At 31.6% G+C, this 24720-nt stretch overlaps 1 long non-coding RNA gene across 1 annotated transcript in view; it reads left to right on the top strand.

Moving 5' to 3' along the window:
• LOC143054177 (uncharacterized) overlaps positions 1–24720 on the top strand; it is a 38943-nt gene that overhangs the window by 5474 nt on the left and 8749 nt on the right. The window contains exons 2-5 of the long non-coding RNA XR_012971584.1: positions 971–1049; positions 3350–3774; positions 5794–5962; positions 20290–20486. This is a non-coding gene — a long non-coding RNA (uncharacterized LOC143054177). The remainder of the gene's footprint in view (positions 1–970; positions 1050–3349; positions 3775–5793; positions 5963–20289; positions 20487–24720) is intronic.

Here is a 24720-nt window from a genome sequence, read left to right as displayed (position 1 = left end):
GATTACCCACACTTTTTCGTGTATTTCGTGTTACTTTGTCTTTTGTTTTCTGTGTTGTGTCTTGTGTACTAATGTCTGTTTGTCTTTTTTTTTTAGCCATGGCGTTGTCAGTTTGTTTTCAACCAATGAGTTTGAATGTCCCACTGGTATCTTTCGCCCCTCTTTTATGAAATTATATGATGTGTACACGTTATATCATTCCATCATATCATATAACAGGAAACTTGTCAATATTTTTTGACACATCAATACCTATGACTTTTTACCAAACTAATTGTTAAATTTGTGGAGAGTCTTTAAAGTAGATGGACAAACAAGGAAACATCAATAAGGATTGATCTTGCTATTGAAAGTTTATGTTCCTGTAGTTTAAATCGAGCTGTGGATTTTGCAATATAAGTTGCATTATGCTCAGATAGGATTTGTTTCAGTCTAGCAATTTACCAAGAATAGAGAATTAAGTAAAACAAAAGACTTCTAATTATTTTTTTGTCCTTAAAATGTCAGACCACCAATTCAATCCCTCCAATTTTGAACGTATGTAAAATTAATCATAATCTGACACTAATATGCCTCTGGTGTCAAAAATTGCAAAAATAAAACTTTTAGTGAAAGAGAAATATATATTTAGACCATTTTGAGCCAACTCTACTTGTCTAGGAGTTTGCATTATACATTGAGGATTAGTGCACTCCATAGTGTTTTAGTATACTAATTTAAGATTTCCAGAAAACTAGGGGAAATTTAGTACGTGTCTTCCAGAAGGCAGTTCTTTCTTGGACGCCTTCAAACTAGGACTGAAAATTGGCACGTAGAAAGGTGGCACATGTAAAATTTATGATATAACTGGTTTCTATGAAGTTAAAAGAAAATTCCAAAATTTGATTTGAAAGATTGATTTTGAATTAGTGGTCTGACACCTATATTTAGAACCAGATAAGCATAGAATTTTTAAACATTTTGCCTTCAGGTCAAAACCCCGATACAGAGTTCAATTCCAACTGATCTAGAGAGAAAGATAACCGAAATGGATTATTCGTCACATACAGGTAAGAATATTGATGTCATTTGTCATTATGAAACGCTAACAAATGTATCTGTTTGATGATATATTCGAATACATTAACTTCTCTTAGCGAGTACATATGTCGTTTTGTTGGTTGAATAATACAAATTCCTCATCTTCAAATCATGTTAAGCATAATCAAGGGCTAAAGGCCTGATTTAAACTAAAAAAATGTTTTCCAGGTCATAAAACAAAAATAAAATATTTCATGTTTTTGACCATACAGTTAAATCAGTCTTAATGTATGGCAGTGAAATATTAACTTTCATAAACTAAACACTCAAGGGGATACATTTTATCCTCAACCGCAGAACCACACTGAATATATCAGGTCTCCACATTTCAAAAACTATGTGGAGACCTGGCAGTAGAGAAGGCTCGTTTAAGCTTTTGTAAATTTATACTTGGAGTAAGTAAAAAATCATCAAATATTGCAGTTTTGGGTAAACTGGGCAAATATCCTCTATTCTTTGAGGTTTTGTTAAATATGTTTAAATACTGTATACTTTTAAAAAGATCTGAATATTTATTATTAAAAAGGGCTTTCAACCTCTCAAAGTTTCTACATTATGAGCAGAAAAAGAGCTGGTATACAAGTATTCAAACTTTATTTAAATACTTTAGCATCAATGAAAAATATGCACTTAATCTAAAGACAAAGTTACAAACTTATTTATGCAATAAGATGCAATCAAAATATGATTTAATATGACAAACTGAGCTTAATAATGATTTCAGAGGCAATAAACTATATGGGAACAAACTTAGAACTTATAGAATTTTTAAAAGCAGATTTTGCTTAGAAAATAACCTTTTGCAGGAAAATTAGAAAATAGAAATTACTTAACAGAAGTCCGTATCAGTACTAGTGCTCACGATTTAGAGGATGAGAGGGGAAGGTACAAAAATCTGACAGCGTCAGAACGTATCTGTAAATTGTGTGGTACTGAGGTTGAGGATAAAATTTATTTTCCACAAACTTTCAAATATTCGTCTTAACTTTTTAAATGAAATGAAATAAAACAACGGTTTAAAAATGTTGGTTGTTTAGATATTAAATCACAATTTATTTGGCTTATGTCTTCTTAAGATATTTTCATACTCCAGAAACTCGGAGAATTATTGGAAAAGTTTATCCTCATATAGGAACGTTTCCTTAAATGATATATAGATTTAGTACTGCCTAGTGACCCCACCCTCCCATTTTCCTAACCTAGTTATAATATTGAACACTATGCTTGTTGTATTCGCCTGCTTATCTTAATAGATATTTTTTATAACATTGTGTCTAAATCATATTAAATCACTTGTAATCAATTGTATGTAATTAATGTTGATTGTTCTGCTCCTTGTGGGCGCTATAACAGATATTTGATTTGATTTTTAAGAGCACATGATGAAAATAGTTCTTGTTTTGAATTACTCAAACTATTGACATGCCACTGGTCGCATTAAGTAAGTGCTTAGTTGATGCTGTAGATGCAGATCGTAAAGAATGGTATAAAGAGTCAATAAATTGAATTGTTTGTTTCTCTCAGTCTCTTTATATAGTTGGTTTTTCCCGTTTAAATGGTTTTACACGTTTAGTAATTTTCGGGGTCCTTTATAGCTTGCTGTTCGGTGTGAGCCTAGGCTTCGTTTTGAAGGCCATAAATAGTTATCAAAGGTACCAGGATTATAATTTATTACGCCAGAGGCGCGTTTCATCTACATAAGACCCATCAGTGACGCTCAGATCAAAATAGTTGTAAAGCTAAACAAGTACAAAGTTGAAGAGCATTGAGGACTCAAAATTCCAAAAAGTAACTTGACCTATAACATGTATAATGGTTTACTTTTATATATTGTCATTTAAATGGAGAGTTGTCTCATTGGCACTCATACCACTCTTTCTATATCTATTTATAATTTTTTGGTAAGTGCTTTTGTGGAGTCTTCTCGGTAATCTAGGTGCTTTTGTGGAGTCTTCTTTGTATAAATAAAAAAATTGCAAATTAGACAACTCTCCACAAGAGACCAAATGACACACTCATTAACACCTAAAGGTCATAATACGGCCTTCGGTTTGTTTTGCTCAAACGCTATTATGGAATTATATTCGACTGTCATGGAAGTGGGAACAATAAAATCAAGTTTAATCCAAAATTTTTGACATAAGGAAATGCCTGTATCAAGTCAGGAATATGGCATGTGTTTTCTATTCATTTATATTTCTATTAACCTTTTTTTGCCATTTGATTAAACACTTTTCGTGTTTTTTTTTTTATTTTACTTTTTACTAAGGTCCACCAACAGAAATAGATGACAACAAGAAAAGATGGCTTGTGATCGGAATCTGTTTGCACAGTATTTTGTCGCCAGCTTTACGAAAATGTGTAGAGCCTGTTGTTACCAACTTTTACAACTCGCTTAGGCTCTCTCATCAGATCGACAAACAAAATTTCAAAGGACATCTAAACATTTATGGCGCAGTAGATATCAAATACCTCAATTATAAGGCAATCAACAATAACAAAAATACTTTTGGTAGTCGAACACCCCATTATGATTACAAGGTACAGAATGCTGTTGATTTGTCAAAGTTATTCCTGGAGATCAATATGGCACATTACAAAGGATTCGACGAGTCATGTGATACATCGGCTTTGCTTGGATTAATTGTTAATATAGACAAGTTTCCTGGAAACGTACAGAGTGCTGCAGAATATGTAAGAATATTTAGAAATATTGTATGTCCAAACGTATATATTATTATTGTAAGAGATATTTGGAGAATTTTTATATTATTGCACCAAATGTTACCATAACAACTTGTTTACGGTTAAAAACTCCTTATGTATTACCCAAAGTGTGGAAAGGGACCGGTACGTGTTTTTCAAAAATTCTTTTATCACTAGTTAACTTAAAACAAATATATCTTCTTTATTTTCCATCCTGTCGTAAGAATTTCGTATGTTCATATTTTTTCTAAAAAATCGTTAAAATGACTAGCAGTATATTGGAAAGTTTGCAACCCCCCTTTTTCACGATATGAATTACTATATATTTGCTTACATTTGATTGATATATATTTTTGTCCCTAGCGCTTATTATATATCAAATTGTTTTATTCAGCATTCTATTGAATTTTAATCTTTCAAATTAGTAAAGTTTTGACTGCTTAAAAGTGAAGTCATTTTTCGTCATGTACATTGCAAATTCCTACACAAGCTACAAACGTTAGTTTCTTCTTCATAGTACATGTAGTGGTAGTCCAAACTATCCTATAATAGTTTAAGCATAAGGTACTTCATAAAACATACTAACATATGTACAAAGTTTGTATATATATGTTCATATTTTATTTTTATGCTATAAATCGTCAAATCAATTTGTTAGAAATGTGAAGTCTTATTGTATACAATCAAAATAATTGGCGGATAGTTTCCGTTGAAATTCCGCGACATGCACGATTCGTCAAGTTCGTTAAAACTTGCTCCTTTAAGTCCAAATAAAAGACGAAAGTTGTTTATTTCATGAATTGCATAATATGTCAAAAAACATCGATTGAAAGTTTGAGTCAATTCACTAGGAAAGGGAAGTTGACTTTTATATCTGAAATGCACAAACGATTGGATGAGGTGCACATCAAGATTATAGATGAACTTGTTTCATTTGGTTGTTATAAATTTGAAGAAATGCCGGCCGTATACTATTGTTCATGCTTCAAAAATTACAACAGTAATCATAATTGTTCTCCCTTGATGAGTGAGGAAGATTCTAGCCTGACGACAGACATTCATCGGACTTGTGGCCTCGAAATTTAGGTTTTTGTCAGAGATTCGACTATAGTTCTTGTATATTTTGTTGCAACAAAATATTTAAGAAGGTATGAATCTCTGCAAGTTTGAAACATATGAGCGTATTGAGATTTTATGGTTTGAAAACTGGATTTTTTAACAAGTCCTTTTGGGAATTATTTAGGTGGAACAAATATGTCTGATTGAGGTTTATGCATTCAATCAAACATTACCTAAGCCAAAATAGTAACGTTTGTATTTAAGTAGATATTAGAAAAAGGAAAAAATGTCAAAATTGAAACCCTTCAAGTTTTTCACAGATCATCTATGACCCCAATTTGAAATAATATTCTGACCATATCAGGTCCTTACGACAGCAATTTTGTTATAGTACAAGGTTTCTTCTTTCGAATAATGTATTATATAGGTGTAAGTTCGATGGGGAGATTAAATTAAGAACAAAGGCCAGAGGCTACTGACTTGGGGACAGGCGCAAAAATGCGGCGGGGTTAAACATGTTTTTTGAGATCTCAGCCCTCCCACTAAACCCCTAGACATTGAAGAAAAAACGAACACACAAAACTACCCACAGTAAAAACTCAGTTCAAAAGAAGTCCGAGTCCAATGTCAGAAAAGGTAACAAAAGAACCTAAACAAAATTGCAATGACACATTAATTAACAAAGGGCTACTAGTAGTTACTGACTTGCCAGCTCCAGACCTCAATTAAACTAATAAAAATATTATGTCTTCATCATATGAATATCAAGTACAACCCCTCCCGTTAGGGGTTTAGTATTATACCATCATAAAATATATGAGAAGTACATAACCCGTATCATGCCAATATCTGGTTTTAGCATACTTTTTTTTTTAGATTTCCGATGCATGACCCTATAAGTGAATCAATATTAAAGCAAAAATATGCAATCTTTAATGTATACTACAGGTCAGAGTAGAAATAAGGAATCGCTGGGCTCACTGCAATTTTAAAGAGTGGAATTCCAGAATGTACAACAAGTCACTACAGAACATTGAAGATTTCATTAATCTTCTTCAGTTGAATGCACCGGAAAAAGTTCAAACCATAGGGGAACTAAACAAATGGAAAACCAATGGTAATTATCTGTACTGTTTTTTTCAAATTCTCGTATATTGTTGTACTTTTAGTATTTGTTTTTTTAATTGGGATTACGTTTGCTTATATCAACTTTAAAAAAAAAACAAAGTAAGTCTCTAACTACAGTCTACAGCACGTTTAAGTAATGAACATGCAATAATGTATTACTCAATAATGTATCGATCTGTGGCTGGAAGAATGGTTGCTATAATGCTAATATTTTTTTGGAAACGGAATTTTCAACAATATGTCCCAGAATCATTCTGAACATGTGATGTTATGGCAATCAAAACATAAAATATCCATCAAAGTCACTCAGTTCGTTGTTTTACTGTTTTTATATTATTAGTAAATTGGCTTGTTATTTTTGGGACATGGATATCTTTCGCTTTAAATCTATTGATTCAGTGGGAAACCTTTTTTAGGACCGACACTACGTGATGTTAAAAGCTCACATAAACTGCTTCGGCATGATGAATAATATGTTTGTACCCCACTTAAAATTTGAAGGTACATATTGATCGTGATGTCCGCCCGTTAATTCATCCATTTGTACGTCCGGACCAATTTCTACAATAGAGACGAATAAATTTCAACGGAAATTTCACATTATTTTTTAAAATATAGAGAACTTGTGCATCTCTTATCTATCATTTCGATAATAATGGTTCCTAGGGTTAAGCATATCAAAACATTGACTTTAAATATAATATCATAGGTATGAACATCTTATATCCCAAACATATTCTAGGCCTAAAACCCACTGAATTGAATTTAATCAAACTTTCACGAGTTCTACATGACAAAATGTCATTGTTTATCACTAATGTTTATGAAGTTTATAATGCAAACAGAAGGGATGATCAGTAATAGTTATCCCACGAGGACGCGGTGTGTTAGTGTAAAATCACCCCGATAGCCGGAGGCCAGATGGTGATCCAACACTGACACACCAAGTCCGAATGGGGTAACTATTTTACATTCCAGCTGTTTTATATTAGACGAACAAACATTTACAATTCATAAAATCTATTTTAGAACGCCACACAACCATTATAATACACTTTAAATATTACTATATGAATAAACTCATCATAGATACCAGGACTAAATTTTGTATATACGCCAGACGCGCGTTTCGTCTACAAAAGACTCATAAGTGACGCTCGAATAAAAAAAAAAAAAAAAAAAAACCAAATAAAGTACAAAGTTGAAGAGCATTAAGATCCAAAATTCCTAAAAGTGTTGCCAAATACAGCTTGAGATTAAGGTAATCTACGCCTGAGGTAGAAAAGCCTTATTATTTCAAAAAATTCTAAATTTTGTAAACAGTTAATTTATAAATATAACAATATTAATGATAATTCATGTCAGCACAAAAAGTGTTGACTACTGGGCTTGTGATACCCTCGGGGAAATAAATCTCCACCAGCATGGGCATGATGTATACCTTTTATGACCCACGAACACGATGAGTACATATCAAACAATGTCAACTCGCCCACTGGCCAATCGGCCCACACTATATTGCCACTTATATAAAAAAAAAATATTGACCCACTCTTGTTTACCAACTCGCCCCACTTTTGAAAAAGTGTAAAATCAAATTGAACAATCAGTCTGACAACTCACTTATTTACGAAAATGGTTTAAACCCAACTAAATAAAATTCTGCCAACTCGCCCCACTTACAAATATATTGCTTCCTTTAATGTATGCTAAATTACCTATAGTTCGTATCCAGTCATCCTGGTGTAGTGGTACATGTATGTGTCGTGGCTTGATATGCTAAAGGTCTTGAGTTCGAATCCCAGCATATACATTGGATTACACTGGTTTTTTTTCTACGTGAATTTTGATAGATAGTCTTTTCCGTATAATTAATCATAAGTTTTATAGTGGATTTGACATTCCCACCAAAATGTTATAGAACAAAGGAAAGCATGCATAACAAAGAAACTCAAACTGGAGTGATCTGGTAAGGTCATCCGGATCAGATCACCCCTGTTAAAACAAAGGAGCTGGGATGTAACTTTAATGTAAGCGGGTGAACATTGCCAACCTGCCCCTCCTCCGAAACCAGTGAATAGATTTCTATCAAACTTTTACGGATTCCTCATAACAGAATACCATTGTGCAACTTTATTTTTTACCAGAATAATTTCTTGGGTTTCCCATACAATAATACATGTAATATATAATTTGCCCTTTCATGATGTTCATCCCCAATCCGTAACACCTCCTTAACTAGTGATTAGATTTTAAACAAACTCTTGTAATTCTTCATTACAAAATACCAGTCTGTACCTCCTATTTTACTTGTTTACTAGATAGATTTCCGAAGTTGAACAAACAAAAAAGCACCGTGTAGAACGCAACATGCGGGGTATCGGCTATGTTTGACACGGGGTGGCAATTTCGAAGCGAAGAAAAACTATCAAAGTAAGTTCAAGTATCAAAATTTCTTTATTTAGAATTCTTATTACCATATAATGTATTGCACGGAAGGAACTGAAACATAATTTAGATCCTGCAATCAGAAGCAGTCGTTTTCAGTGCTCTGTTTCCTCAAACACCTCTCCCTAGTTTTCCGTGTTGCAGATTTTGAAGCTTCATATGCAAATTTCTGGATAAAAACTACTTTAGACGACTTCCACCCGTATCATTTATATAGAATTTAATTCCTATCATGGAATTAAACCAAATAACAGCTTCTTACTTAGAATTAATCGGGTTTAAAACTAGTTCTTCACCAAAATACAGAGTGTCGCTCGAGGTGTCAGATTTTGCGTCTCAAGGGGTAGAGGCTTTTAATAAAAAAAATAGAATAGATTTATCTGATACTATTTAGTTTAAACACATCTACTATATTATGAAAACACATTACAAACTGAAGGTACTTCATTTTGCCTGTTTTTTAGTCTTATAAGACATGTGCTTTTGTTTTCTCAAAAATTAAAAAATGACTCAAAATATTTTGTTTTAAAGCTGGAAAATGATTTCTTTTTCTTTTCAGTTACCATCATGGTCAGAAAAAAGTCACGGCTGTGGCTCAATGCACCTAAACATGGAGAAAAATCACAGACCAGATCTCCATAAAAAAAATGCCCGAAGCCACCAATATTCAAACTCCATCAAAGTTCATCTCCAAGTTCCTGTCAAAAGCACTTTTGCATGCCGCATAAAGCAGGCAACCAAAAACGAACTCGATTACTTAGTACTCTCTCCAATGAAACACTCACCTGCATCTTGAACATCAAATGATAATAAAGCTTCAAGAAGACCTAAAGACGATGACACTACTATTCTTAACGATTTCACAACAGAGATTCAAAATCCTTAAAAAAACTTAATCTGGCTGCTGATTTTCTATCTTTTATCCAAATGATAAAAGAAATGATTTACCTTTAGACAATAGTTCTCTTCTTTTTTTTTCCTGAAGACGTCAGATGCATGTCAAAAAGAATAACATCAGAAATGTGGTATCGGGAAACAACAAAGAGGTTTTGGAAAACTGGCTACATAATTTTTCACAGTAAATTTTAATATTTTATGGGTTGATCAAAAAGCATTGGACACATTTCAGAAAACTTGTGTGAGCGCGGAATAGTCGATCCCCTTGACGCAGGAATAAATTTTGCAATTCCAAGCCAAAAGATACTATCAGACTTCATCGCCATGGATCTTGATATCCCAAATTCTGACCTCTGCTTTAGATAGCTTGATTCCAAAGTTGAAACATTTCATTGTTGCCGATATCACATTCCCGACGTTATTCTTTTTGACATAAATCTGACCATCTTCGGGAAATGAAGAAGAGAAATGTTGTCTATAGGAAATTTATTTTCTTTTACTATTTGGATAAAAAATAGCAAATCAGCAGCCAGTGAGTGCTTTTTGCGGTGTGCACGAGTGCTTTTGTGAGGAATCTGGTGATGAACTTTGATGGAGTTTGACTATTGGTGGCTTCAGGCATTTTTTTATGGAGGTCTGCGCTGTGATTTTCCTCCATGTTTCGGTGCATTGAGCCACAGCTGTGACTTTTTTCTGACCATGATGGAAACTGAAAAGGAAAAGCATCATGAGTCATTTTTTACTTTTCATCAAATCAAAAGTACATGTCTTATTAGACTAAAAAACAGGCAAAATGAAGTACCTTTAGCTTGTAATGTGTTTTCATAATATAGTAGATGTGTTTGAACTAAAAAGTATCAGAAAAAGACCGATTTATATGCAAATCTATTCTATTTTTTATTAAAAGCCTCTACCCCTTGAGACGCAAAAACTGACACCCCTGAGCGATAATCTATATTTTGGTGAAGAACTAGTTTTAAACCCGATTAATTCTAAGTAAGAAGCTGTTATTTGGTTTAATTCCATGATAGGAATTAAGTTCTATATAAATGATACGGGTGGAAATCGTCTAAAGTAGTTTTTATCCAGAAATTTTCATATAAAGCCTCAAAAACTACAACACGGAAAACTAGAAAAAGGTGTTTGAGGAAACAGAGCACTAAAAACGTGTGCTTTTGCTTGCAGGATTTAAATTATGTTTTAGTTCCTTCCGTGCAATACATTATATGGGAATAAGAATTAAAAAAGAAATGTTGATACTTGAACTTTCTTTGATAGTTTTTCTTCGCTTCGAAATTGCCACTCCGTGTCAAACATAGCCGACACCAAACATTTGGCGTTCTACACGGTGAAACGGGACTTCTTTAATATATTTCTTATATCTTCGTCCGCAACGCTTAATAAACTATTGCATGGACTTCAATACAACTGACAGATTTTGAATGACATAAGGATATTGGTGACCTTCTGTTTTTATTTTTTTAAGCGCTTCAAATGAGTGGCTACCAATAGAAATCATACGATATACCATTGCTTTATATGTTGTGTATCTGCAATTCTCTTAAACTCCTAAATACAAATTATTTAAATTTTCTCACAAACCTAACCATATAATGCTGTTGTGCATCTTCTATTTTGTTTATTGATTTATACCGTGTTTGGTGTTCCTCTTACAATATTATGGACTTTGCGATGTCATTGTGTTATTTGGGACATACACTTTTTATGTTTCTGCAACTGGTCATAAATCACGTTTTACAATGCATTGAAACGTTTTCACTATCAAACTTCTATAATTTTATTATTAACTTTCTATTTAATTTTTCAAGCGGAATATTTTTTGGGGGGATTTTCGTTACCTAAGTGTGGACTTTTGTTTACTTAGATCGGACATTTACATTTTCTATCTTTAACCCTTTCAGAGTCGCTTATTACAATTCATTAAAACATTCTAACAATCATAATCTAATAAAGATATTGTGCATCGTCTATTTCATGTTTGATTTGAATTATATTTTTGGGTTTCCCTACGACAGATTACATATTACAACATATGAAAGTTGTTATCCATTCGTTTGATGTGTTTGAAGTTTTGATTTTGCCATTTGATAACGGATTTTCCGTTTCGAATTTTCCTCGTAGTTATAAAACAACTCGGTAAGAATCCGTACTGTGAAGAACTTTTCGAATTTAAACTATAAAGTCAGAACAAGCTAGTTATATAATGAAAAATTAGAGAAGAATCGCAAATTCTATAATTAAACAATTTGAATACTTGTTTTTAAGGATTTTCTGTAGTAACTGTGTAGTAAATTGTACTGCCCAATATGTTTTTAGAATGCCTGTTGGAATTGGCGTTCTGTTTTCCACACGATTTAGCGTTTTTTTTTTTTTAAATTGAATACATTAATTTAAATATGGAAACGTTTGATCTGTTTGACTTGCACATATGCATTTATATTTGACGTCATTATTCATTCGAATAAAGGATTGCACTCTTCAAATTTCAGGGGACTTTTTTCTCGTGAAATGTAATATAACAAAACAACCAAACTCAAAAGGAAATTCAAATCGAAAAGTCCCTTTAAAAATGTCAAATTTAAAAGCTATAATACATCAAGCACATGGAAAACAACTGTCATATTCCTGATTTGAACATACATTTCCTTATGTAGAAAATGGTGGGGAAACCTGGTTATATAACTTGCTATACCTCTCACTTATAAGACAGTCGGAATTTACATATACTTAGTAATTGTGAGGGAGCCTGCAGTTTATTGGTTATATTTTTTGCTGTAAAGCATGTTTGTTTTTTGTATATTGTCTTTAATATAAGTTAAACCGCTATTTTTCTCGTTTGAATTGTTTTGCATTTGTCATTATCGTGGCTCTATAAAGGGTAGCTTCTTCCTTATTTGGAGAGCTGTCTAACAGGTAATGTTATTTGAATATTGCCCATGCTTTGTTGTAGACCCACAAACTGAGCTGAATTTTAGCAAGCTCGTTCACAAGGTAACAGTTCTCAGGAAGACATCTCACCTTATCCAGACACATAATCCTTAATCCGAGCCGACAAGTCTTTGCTTTTCTTAATGGCATAAACATCATATGTAAAATGCCACTGTCATACAAGTGTGAAGTGTAGCTAGATATAAAACCAGGTTTCATCCACCATTTTCTGGTTGACATGTATACGCCTCCGGGTGAGGGAATTTCTCGCTACATTGAAAACCTGTTGGTGACCTTTTGCTGTTGTTTGTTTCTATGGTCGGGTTGTTGTCTCTTTGGCACATTCCCCATTTCCATTTTCAATGATATATATATGCATTTACTAATCGAAATAGATTCGCCTTACGTAACAAGGTAACACTACGACTATTGAAGTTATATTTTATTTAAAACATTGTTGTGACGTTATTCTATTGTTTTACCCGTTCTTTATTCAAGTGATTGGACCCTCATTTACCTGTAAGAAACCATTATGTTACCTTTAGCTGTCCAATATTTATAAGAATATCCTTCCTCTTTCTTAAAAATATTTGACAGCTAAAGGTAGCATAACTGATTCTAACAGGTTAATGATAGTTCAATCACTGGAGTAAAAACAACTAATAATTATCCCCAAGGGATATTGGAAGATTAACAACTCTATTTTAAAAGAGGAAAAATACAAAGAGATAATCAGTAATCTTATTCATAAATATACTAATGGAAATAATAATATCGATTGTCAATTATTGTGGGACGTTTCAAAAGTAGAAATAAGGGAGGTAAGCATAGCATATTGTAAGAATAAAGCAAAGGCAAACAGAGAATTAAGTCGGGAACTAGAAAAAAACCTGGAAGAGAGAAATAAGTTAAGAGATGCATTACCAAAGGAGGATGCATATTTAGATGAAGAAATAAAAGATTTAGAACTAAAAATAGGTAAGATATACGAAAAGAAAGCTAGAGGCGCACAGGTTAGGTCAAGGGAGAAATGGATTGAATATGGGGAAATAAATAATGCATATTTTTTAGGTTTAGAAAAACAAAGACAGGTAAAAAAAGTCGATAAATAAACTAAGTGACGAGAATGGAAATATAACAACAGACCAGGCCGATTTATTAACAAAAATTAAGCAATACTATGAAAAACTGTACAGTTCTAAATGTCAAAAAAAAAGATTTAGTCGAAAATTATATTTGTGAAACTGAATTAGAAAATAATTCAAATAATGTTGACAACTCAGTTTGTGACGGAGAAGTAACAATCGAAGAATGTACTTCAGCTATTAATACAATGAAATTAAATAAAGAACCAGGGCTAGATGGTCTAACAGTTGAATTTTATCAGATGTTTTGGGAAAAAATAAAATATTTTCTAGCCAAGGTTTTAAACACTGGTAATGAAAAAGGAAGTCTATCGCATTCACAACGTACTTGTATTTTGACATTATTGTTCAAAAAGGGGGATCATTTATTATTAGATAATTATAGGCCAATTTCCTTACTAAATGTAGATTTAAAACTATTGTCACTTGTTCTAGCGCAACGCTTAAAAAAGATACTACCAAAAATTATTAATGAAGATCAAACAGGATATATTAAAAACAGATTTATTGGTTTTAATTTGAGACAAATTCAAGATATTATTGATTATGCAGATGCATATTCGATTGAAGGGGCAATAGTTTTTGTAGATTTTACTAAAGCTTTTGATTCCTTAGAATGGGAATTTAAGTTAATCACTTTGAAACATTTTGGATTTAATGAATCTTTTATAAACCAGATAAAGTTAAAAGAAATACCATGATAAAGTCAAACGAAGAAGGGGGGTTACAAATGATCGACACATAACGTTATTTTATGTCTCTAAAAGCATCTTGGATAAGTAAACTCATTAGTAATGATATTTCAAACTGGAAGTTGATTCCATTAAAATATCTCAGCGTGGTTGGTATTAATTGGTTAATATTTAAGATGAATTTTGGATTAAATCAAACATATCCCTGAATTTTATAGAGAAGTATTTAAATGTTGGGTAATATCAGGCGGTGGACAAACAAAAAAACCTACCAACCTCACAGAAGTAAGGAAACAGGTAATTTGGGGGAACAAACAGATTAATTTTAAAAATAAAACTATTATTTTTGAAAATTGGATTAAGAGTAACTTGATATTTGTCAATGATATTATAGACGACACTGGTAATATATCTCAACATTTTATTCTGGATGAATTAGAATGCAAGATTAATTGGATTGCAGAAATAAATATTTAAAAAAAGCCATTCCAAAAGCCTGGCTTCAGATGTTACAGTCTGAAAGTTCTATTAAAAGTATTGTAAATATTCCTAGACAGAAACTAATCTAAAAAGGTAATTACATTGAGGCTTCAAATTGTTCAACAAATATATTATATAAGTCAATTTGTAAAGATAAAACTGAACCATCAATTGGTGTTAGCAAATGGATGCGTATTTTACAAATTAATGAGAACCTTAGTATTAACCAACTATATGTTTTCATGTTTCATTATTTAGAAGAAAATAAGTTAAAAATATATAGATGGAAATTTTTACAATTCATATTACCAACAAAACAATTATTGTTTAAATGGAAACAGACGAATGACAATCTATGTAATGTATGTAACGAAGATTATAACCACTTTTTTTTATTTCATGTCGATTTTTAGAAAAATTTTGGAAAAGTATTCATGAGTTAATGATAAAATCAAGTTTAAATTTTAGAGTATCATTAAAGCAATTAGTCTTTGGATATAAAATTTTTGACAAAAATTATTTTGGTCTGAATTATTTCCTAACAATCTTAGGTTTTTCCATATACAAATCATATTATGTATCTAATCAGAAATTGACAAACTTTTAAGGTAAATGTTTATCAAATTTTTGTTCGAGAATACATAAAAAGATACAACGAAAACAGAACAATGAAACTTAATCCATTACTAAAGTCACTAAAAAGAAGTTTAGACGATTGATAGAATAAAACATAATGTATTAAAATGTTGTATAATTGTATTTCAAGAAAATTATACATATTATTATAATATATACATATATATACCAGCAGCTGATTGCTAACCTGGGCAATCGGTGGAATATTACAGGATGCATCAAGAAAAGCTTGGTTTCTTGGTGTAACAATGTAACAAGCATATTTGATGAATAAATATATAATGTTGTTAAAAAAAAATGATAATTACCCCAATTGTTTTCATCTTGTAAACAAATACAAAACCAAAGAACAAATGACAATTAAAAAAAACATTTTATTAAAGTCACCTTCCAATACAATAATTTTGTCACTCATGAAATCGGTTTCGTGAGGAAAAATAAATCACTTTTTTCTTTAAGCACTAATTTTAATATGTTGATTATGCTCGTTGTAAGTCTTGTTTTTGTGGCTTTTATGAATTCCCTTTTCAAAAGATTTATCCTCGTCCGTCTTTTGGTTATCAAAATTGACTTCTGGACAGGTGTTGCTCTTATTCTTCCTAACATCATTTTCATCTGAATTAAAATAAAAAAAAAACAACAATAAAGTAATGCTTCTAAAATTTGATAGATCATGTCGCAATACAAGGACAATGAACAACGTAAACTCTATCTTGTGTACAAAGTGCGAATCTAGAACATCCTTGATGAACTATGTGACTATAATAGTTCTTTTTTAATAATTTTCAGGTTTCGGCGATGATTTACAAGTTGTTGTTTTTTTAAAGTCTGATATTATTGCTTAAATATGAATATAATACAAAACTTTGCTTATGAACGACGACGAAAATGGGAAGCAGAATAAAGGAAGACATTACCGCATTTTATCTGTCAAACAAATGAATCGTGTGTTCGATTCGCACTTTGTTCGCAGTGATCGTTTTATAAAAGGTTTATTTTCAAAAGAAATCGAAACAAACTTTTCTATGGTCGGGTTGTTGTCTCTTTGGCACATTCCCCATTTCCATTCTCAATTTTATTAGGTTTTAGAAAGATTTAAAGAAAAACGCAAGGGACTCAATACACAAATAAATGGGGAAAAAAGACAACACGACCTTACAGGAAGACAAAAAACAGAAAAGGCAAAAAAAAAGGGGGATATTCAGGTGGTTTTGGGTTAACAATAACAGTCTCTTGAAAATTCCAACACAAGAATATAACTGATTGCATGTTGTTATCACTATATTTTGTTCACATTAATTATATATTTGAAATAAAATCGACTGCAGTGCACTCGATATGGTTCAACAAGAACCTGTTTTCATTAACCTAGTAAAAAATAAAACCCGAGAAGAAAAAAGAAACTAATAGGAGAGGACTACATTTTGAAATATAATATATATAAAACTTTCCATTTTTAGCTTCTTTGACTTTATTTTCTTTGTAATCCACACTGAAATAATGTATCTGAATAGATTTTGAATACACTTTTGATTTTAATCCAAAGTTTGAAACAACAAAATCACTAATAACGACATCTATTTCTCCGTTTTTGCATTAAGGTGTAATACCACCAAATCATGGTACGTCACATCCGGTTGCATACAAAAGTAGGTCTAAAAAAATATTCCCTTGAATTTGACCATTGTAGGTAATTAATCCTACATTTTATTGCAGTAAAACTATTTCTGTGTCATAAACATATGTCTTGGGTATTTCAAAACACCATTATTTTTTATTTGTGATTTCTATAGAAAATTTTGTAATCTTGAGGTTACATGGTGACTAAACCTTGTACACAGATAGAATAAGGGGAGAAATTTGATTGGTTGACCTACAATGATGGTTATTTTCTTATATGCAATGAAATGTTATGTGAAACTTTTTCTATAGAACTGGACAGGATAAAACTTTTCTCATGCCAAGTATTTCTTTATTTGAAACAAAGATAAATTCTGCACAATTTTTTGAAAAGTGCAAATTTAACATAGACTAATAGGGGAAAATCAATGGTGGTATTACACCTAATATGGGAATCTGTACATGCACCTATGGCCTTGTGAGTAATCTCATGTGTTAAAATTTCTTGCTATTTAAGTGAAATAATACAAAAAATGAAATATTCTGAGTTGATTGAGTCTCCAAAACACATTTTATGAGAAAATTGTCTTGAAATAGGACTGTACCTTGAATATTCAGTTGACAGAACAAGCCATACTAAGTGCATATATTTATTTTTTTGGAGGGGGGTGGGCTTTTTCTACTTATTTCTTATATTTTGCTATGATATAATATTTTCCTAGGTAATACTTAAATAAATATATAGTTATAAGTAGATGAAATTAGTGTTCATGTTGTAACGACAAGTTATTCACTAAAAGAGAAGCCTTTTATGTCCCTCTTTGGAACGCGGCGTAAATTTAATTTTTACGTAAGGACTTATTGAAACCTTCATGGAGACAGTAAACTTTTATATGGATTGTTCATTCTGCTAAAATGCTTCAATTACTCATTTCTTATAACATTTCCACCATAAATGATTTAAAGTAACCCCAATATTTTTATTTATTGGCCTGAAAAGTTGAAATTTTGAGGAAATGAGAGGTATAAATTGACCCAAAGAGACCTTATAAAGAAGACAAAGAGGTTTATTAGTGGTATTTTATGTTCCTAAAATCATCTTGTGTATCATTTTCAACTGTTTGTAGGCAGATAAGATAAATATTTGATCATTTATTGGTCCACACTCTAATCTATCTTGATGCCGCTTGGTTTGGATTTGTCGAAGAAATTTTGCTCGAATCGCTGTAGATGTCGTCTTTCAATATACTAGATTTTTCTCAAACTATTGAACTGATTATGACAAAACTTGACAGAAATGCTTGAAATAACCAGTATTACAAAGGGAAAAAGTCACATTCAGTTTATTGAACAAAAAAGTCTTCTTTAGGTGTAATACCACCAAATCATGGTACGTCACATCCGGTTGCATACAAAAGTAGGTCTAAAAAAATATTCCCTTGAATTTGACCATTGTAGGTAATTAATCCTACATTTTATTGCAGTAAAACTATTTCTGTGTCATAAACATATGTCTTGGGTATTTCAAAACACCATTATTTTTTATTTGTGATTTCTATAGAAAATTTTGTAATCTTGAGGTTACATGGTGACTAAACCTTGTACACAGATAGAATAAGGGGAGAAATTTGATTGGTTGACCTACAATGATGGTTATTTTCTTATATGCAATGAAATGTTATGTGAAACTTTTTCTATAGAACTGGACAGGATAAAACTTTACTCATGCCAAGTATTTCTTTATTTGAAACAAAGATAAATTCTGCACAATTTTTTGAAAAGTGCAAATTTAACAAAGACTAATAGGGGAAAATCAATGGTGGTATTACACCTTAAGGATATCTTTCATCAATAAATCCATTTTGAAACACAAAACTCATGTAAATGTGTTCACGAAAACTATGAGCGGAAAATATGAGTAGTCCTTGCGCACGCAAAAATCATTATATGCATATCCTGTGTCTGATTCTTCATGTAGAAATACTTATTGTTTACCTTCAGCGGTACTTTCTTTTTGTCCTTTTTTTTTTTAAAGTTGAGCTACTGTTTAAAGGGGCCAACATGTAGGATATATTTTAATGTCAAGAAAGTTATTCACAAAACAATTGTCATACTTGATGAAAATAAATCTTTGCTTGCTTTTTCTTTTGTTTTATCTTTTCAACGTGTTAAACAATGTTTTAAGTAAGATATAAGATATAAGTCTCTAACAGTCCATTCTGTAAAATATTGAACAGGTCTAAGGCCTTTCACAGAATGGACTGTTATCGGCTTATATCCCTTACATAGCGGATGTGGTCGAGTGGTCAAGAGCGCTGGCAATGAGGCGATTGGTGCTCTAGCGTTACAGAGGTGTCGATCCCGCTGAGGGACCGCCTAAAAATTGTTAGCATAAAATTCCATTCTAACACTATTGGATTCAATTTGCAGACGCATATAAATATTTGTATTTACCCTGTATCTCAAAACAATAAGATCCAGTAGGCACATATATTGTATGGTTGTCACTTACCTAGACTTGTTTGAATGATATACTAATTTCTAGTGAATGTATAATGAATTGCATCATAATCTCAGATGGTATATAAAAATTGAGGAGTTAAATTGCTAACAAATAAAAGGTATATTGTGAATAAATGATAGTATAACATCTGCAAACGCTTAAAACGCATGTATTTTGTCTATCTCTAGATTTGCCTTACGTGTCAAGGCAACACTACGACTATTGAAGTAATATTTTTATTTAGTGGATGTGGTTGAATGGTCTAGAGCGCTGGACATGAGGCTAAGCGATTAGTGCTGTAATGTAACAAAGGTGTGCGTTTGAATCCTGCTGAGGGACGGACAAAAATTTGTTAGCATAAAAAATCTAACTCTAACACTGTTGGATTCAATTTTCAGACGTATAAATTAATGATTATACCAGTTAAATTGCTTTGTTCTATTTATTTTCGAGGGATGTTCGCAGTGACGTTTAACGATTTATTTGGGATGTTTAGATACGCAGCCTCTGTTGTAATTATTCTCCCGGTGTCAAATTTAAAATATTTACAAACTTAGATCGGTCAGTGCTATTTACTGGGAATGTATATCCAAGACATCACTGTTGTAACATCGTTACTGTCGTCACCTTTTGAATTTTTAGAATATATTTTTTTTAAATACTTATTGTACAAGCTTCCAAACTATGTTGTTCGATTTCAACTGTTTTATTGTATAAATTTTAAGATTGATATAGTTTAATCAAGGTAATTTGATTACATGATATTAGTCACTATAGTCTATGCAATACTATTTTAGTTTTTAAATGTTCCTTGCTTTGTTATCCACCACTCGATTAACCTTTTGATTTCGCCCTGCATTAATGCGATTGGTATTGTTTTTGTTACAATCTTGTATAGGTATAAAAAGAATAATTATATATTATTAGTATGTCATGATCACTTCAGGCACAAGTTACTTGAACGATACAACTCTTGGTCTTGAGTTGGTTAATGATATCCGCCTACAAATACAATTACTTGTGGAATATGAGAAGGTTATTTGCATGTCAGCAGATACAGAGTTTTCAAAAGTTCAGAATGAGCTTACAGAAATTGGAAAAACATTAAGTCAGTATGATGACAGAATATCATCCCTTGAAACTGTAAGTAACATTAAATGTTATTTCTAATTCATGCCAAAATTCTACAAGCATTCTTTGCACTCCGGTTCTTATAGATTTTAGGTACTGACAGGTGTAGGAACCATTGGCATCTTTTTTTTTCTAGCATCATAGTATATTCTTTTTATAGTATATTCTTTAAATGATTTTAACAAAAGATGTTGTTATTTCAACAATCCCATTAAAATCTTTAAAAACTCACTCGATTATAGTTCATATGTTGATGTTTCTATTAGGTTTGTTCTATGTTTATTTAAGTTTTATACCATACAATACAGATTCAGATATGTCTCATCAAACCTGCAGGAACTAAGCTCTTTTTGCATTTTGATGTATCAAAATCAAATGTTCATATGTATCTTCCGAGCAAACAGTACTTATGCATATCGTCATTGTATTATTTTGCCATGGGTAATGTTTGTTAATATGTATATACATTTGAAGTGATTAAAAATTATAACACGATGTTGATAGCTGTGCCCCTATAATTGACATTTGTACCTATAACTTCTGTTTGTTTTATTGACACATCGTTGTCAATATAACGGAATTGTTTGCGACTGTCATACAAGTGAGAGGTTCAGCTAACTATACAACCATGTTCAATTCATCATTTTCTACATAAGAAAATGCCTGTATCAAGCAGGAATATGACAGTTATTATCCATCGTTTGATGTGTTTGAGGATTTGATTGTGCCATTTGATTATGGACTTTCCTTCTTGAATTTTCCTCGGATTTCAGAAGTTTTGGTATTTTTCTTTTCACTGGTTTAGAACACAAGGAGGATTTTATAATTATTAAATTCTTGAACTCGACACGATAAACATGTTATCGGTTTATGAATCAACCCAGAGCTTATTTAGCTATAATTTAAAATCATTTTCAAGCCTCTCTCTATGATTAATCTAATATATCTCAGGTTTTTATTTTCTCACCAATATCTAATCATTTCTTCGGTTTTCAATTATAGTCTTTTTCAAAGAAGTTAAAAAAATGTACATTAGGTTCCAATCATATTTTTTCACTAAAATATTTGGCATAATATTGAATTTTCTGGAATGAAGTGGTGGCTATGGTGTTCTGTTTTTGTGTTTGTGCGTATGTGTTACTTGTATGTGCTTGTGTTCGGAGGTCTGCACGTCATTCATTGTTTTCTCTTGAGAGATCGAGTAATGCAGATAAATTTAGACAAAATGTCTGCTTCCTTTGCGTTCTAATACAATTGTATACACATATTAAATAAGAAATGCTTTTACAAGTAGCAGCTCAATTTGGAAAGGCGCATAACTTTAAAACGGTAAAAATGATGCTCCGAATTACAAACTTGTCCTGCGTTTCGTGGTGATAGTTGTGTATGAGTTTCATAACATTTGGTTTAGGAAACTAAAGATAGAGAACGGAAACAAATTTTAGTTTTAGTTGCCAAAATTTATTTTATATTATGCTTTTTTAAAAATAATAATAAAAAAAATTGGTCACGGGGCTTATTGTCACGCTACAGGTTGTGCAAAATTGACAGATTGTGTATAGATTATGCATGCAAAACACAATTTTCTGCCATAAAACGAAAACTACACCATACAATTTTGGGAATAGAAGATAGCTCTAATATTATGCTTTCAGATAAAAAACAGAAAAAATAAGGTCACTGGACCCGTTTTCTTGCTACATGATAAAATAGGTAAATTCCTAACACATTCTATTGTAAAATGCCTTAATCTGAATTAGCTGCCCTTACACATGAGTTGCCAAATTTGGAAAAAAATTAATCAAACAAAAGTGGTTTTTTTGTTGTAAAATATGATTAAATATGTAATTTTCAATATTGAAATGAAAATTCTTACACATGAATCACCTACTACTCTCAAATTTTGCACACTTCATTAAAGATCTAGACCGATTGTTTTCTGGTATTTCAAAATCCAAGATGGAGTAAGACACCCTATCTACCTTAAAATGAAATTTTCTATCAGTTTAATAAATTAAATACCGAGAAAAAAACTTTTAATTCTTTTTATACTATTCTGTCTCTTTATATTTATTTTAAAAACGTTTGTTTGGGGGATAATAAAGATGAACTTCATACGATGCCTTCAATCTTGATATTGCTCTAGATTTGACGATGTCCGAGTAAAATGTTGACTGAAATTATTTTGATAAAGCTTATCAAATGAAATGATGTGCTGAGTGCATGTATTGTCTCATGAGGCATGAACGATGTATAAAAGTATGAAAATCTAGGAATTCTAAAAGATTGGGACAAAGACAATGAAATATGCATAATGCTTTCAATGTCAGGGGCAGAGAAATCTTTATATTTTTTCAGTCATTTATAATTTTATATACAAAACATTTGGGAAAATCAATGCATCAATTCTTCATGTGATATTTGATATCAACACCCAAGTTTCGACTACATTGTATTTGGCTCATAATACCTTTGGTGACAAATTGTTTACAAACAGTAGCATTGACCAGTGGTCGTTACAAAAGATGCCTTGCTGATAATATTGTTTGCTGGACGCGTTTTTACATGATTCATGAAAGGCACTTCAATAACAAATTTAGAAGGTCAACTCAAATTCGAAGTTGAAGAGGACTGACAACTTAATATTCCAATACGATGAACCAAATCTGACTATGCGTATCTATGCCAGGGATGTTATTTGTATAAAAAAAAATCCTGGGCTGGTGATACTCCAGAAGTTGAATCGGCTTGTGAAATAGGTACGCATTTCGTCTACAAAGTAATCATCAGTGGTGTTTAAATCAAGGCAATTTTGGAGATGCTGAAGAGGAAAAAATTCAAAAGTCTGAATTGATTATCAATACGCTTTATGCTTTCTATGCAAGGGGTAGATAACCATAATTTGTCAAATAAATCAACATTTTACATTGTAATAAAATAAGTTAACGGAAAATGATTCAACACAAGTGTGATACCATTTGGCAATAGTTGTCAATAACGTAATATATTCTTCTTTACAATTGTAATTTTTTAATTAACTATCAGTGACAAAAAATCTCCTCAATCGTGTGGCGTTAACGTATCTCAATTAAAACATTACGCTCGTGGATTTTCAAACTATGGGGGCATCATTTGCAAGGATGTTCTCCTGACACCAAAACTGCTAAAACCTACAGTTCATAAGATTTAGTATCCCATATCTAACAAGTTAAAATATACGACATGTCTTTGTCTCAACTCATTTGCGACACAATTTTGGATGTCTTCGATTTCATAATTTCAGAAAAGTCGTCCGATATTTATATTTACTTTTGGATCTTATTCCCGATTCAAACATGGCAATTCAGACGATCCTCTCAATTTTTACTTTAAACTTAACCAAAATTGACAAAGATACCCTGGCTAATGAAACTTTGTAGTTGATCGAAAATGGAGAAAAGATGAAGAAAATGTAGAAAAAATTGAAGGCTTTATATTTCTAAAGAAATGTTAAGGTTTTGATGGAAGATGTTGGTATAAACCTTTAGAATCTACAAAAATCCACATCTTATTGAAACTGTTGGATTTGTTATCTTTTCAATTTCACTTCAACAAATGAACTGCAACGTTCTACCTTGATTTATTTGAGGAGACGCTTCATATGGCCTTCTGTTTCGCTGATTACACTGTAAACCAATAATCATTCAGTTGCGACCTGATTAACACTATTTCTAACGCTACGCCTGCACAAAGGAATATGGCATTTGTTATTCATTTGTTTGATTTGTGTGAGCTTTTGATTTTGCCATTTGATTACGAACTTTCCGTTCTAAAACGGCCTCGGAGTTCGGTATTTCAAGAATATTTACGATATCAATATTACTTTACATAATTCGTATTAAAATCAAGAATCATTTGCAAATGATTAACATGACATAAATTATGATTTTAAAAGGTTGTAATTGTGCGTCATTGTATGGGCAGCTATTGTAAGATAAGAGTTTGATTGCTTCAGTATGTATGATCATTTAATTCAACATTGATATTTACAAGATAGATATATATTCTAATGGAGAAGAAGAACTTTATTTAACTAAATATTCTTTATAATCATTGTGCTTGATATAGTAATCTGCTAGTTGTAGTATAGACATAAATATAAACAGTAGGAAAATGCGCAATAAATTAAAAAAAAACAAAAAAAAAACACAACACACAGCTAGGAAAACGCTGGTAAAGAAAAAAATCCGATGAATAGACAACGTAT

The sequence above is a fragment of the Mytilus galloprovincialis genome, chromosome 12 (genome assembly GCF_965363235.1).
Source record: "Mytilus galloprovincialis chromosome 12, xbMytGall1.hap1.1, whole genome shotgun sequence".
NCBI classification, from domain to species: Eukaryota; Metazoa; Mollusca; class Bivalvia; order Mytilida; family Mytilidae; genus Mytilus; species Mytilus galloprovincialis.
This window is presented reverse-complemented; position numbering and strand designations above follow the sequence as displayed.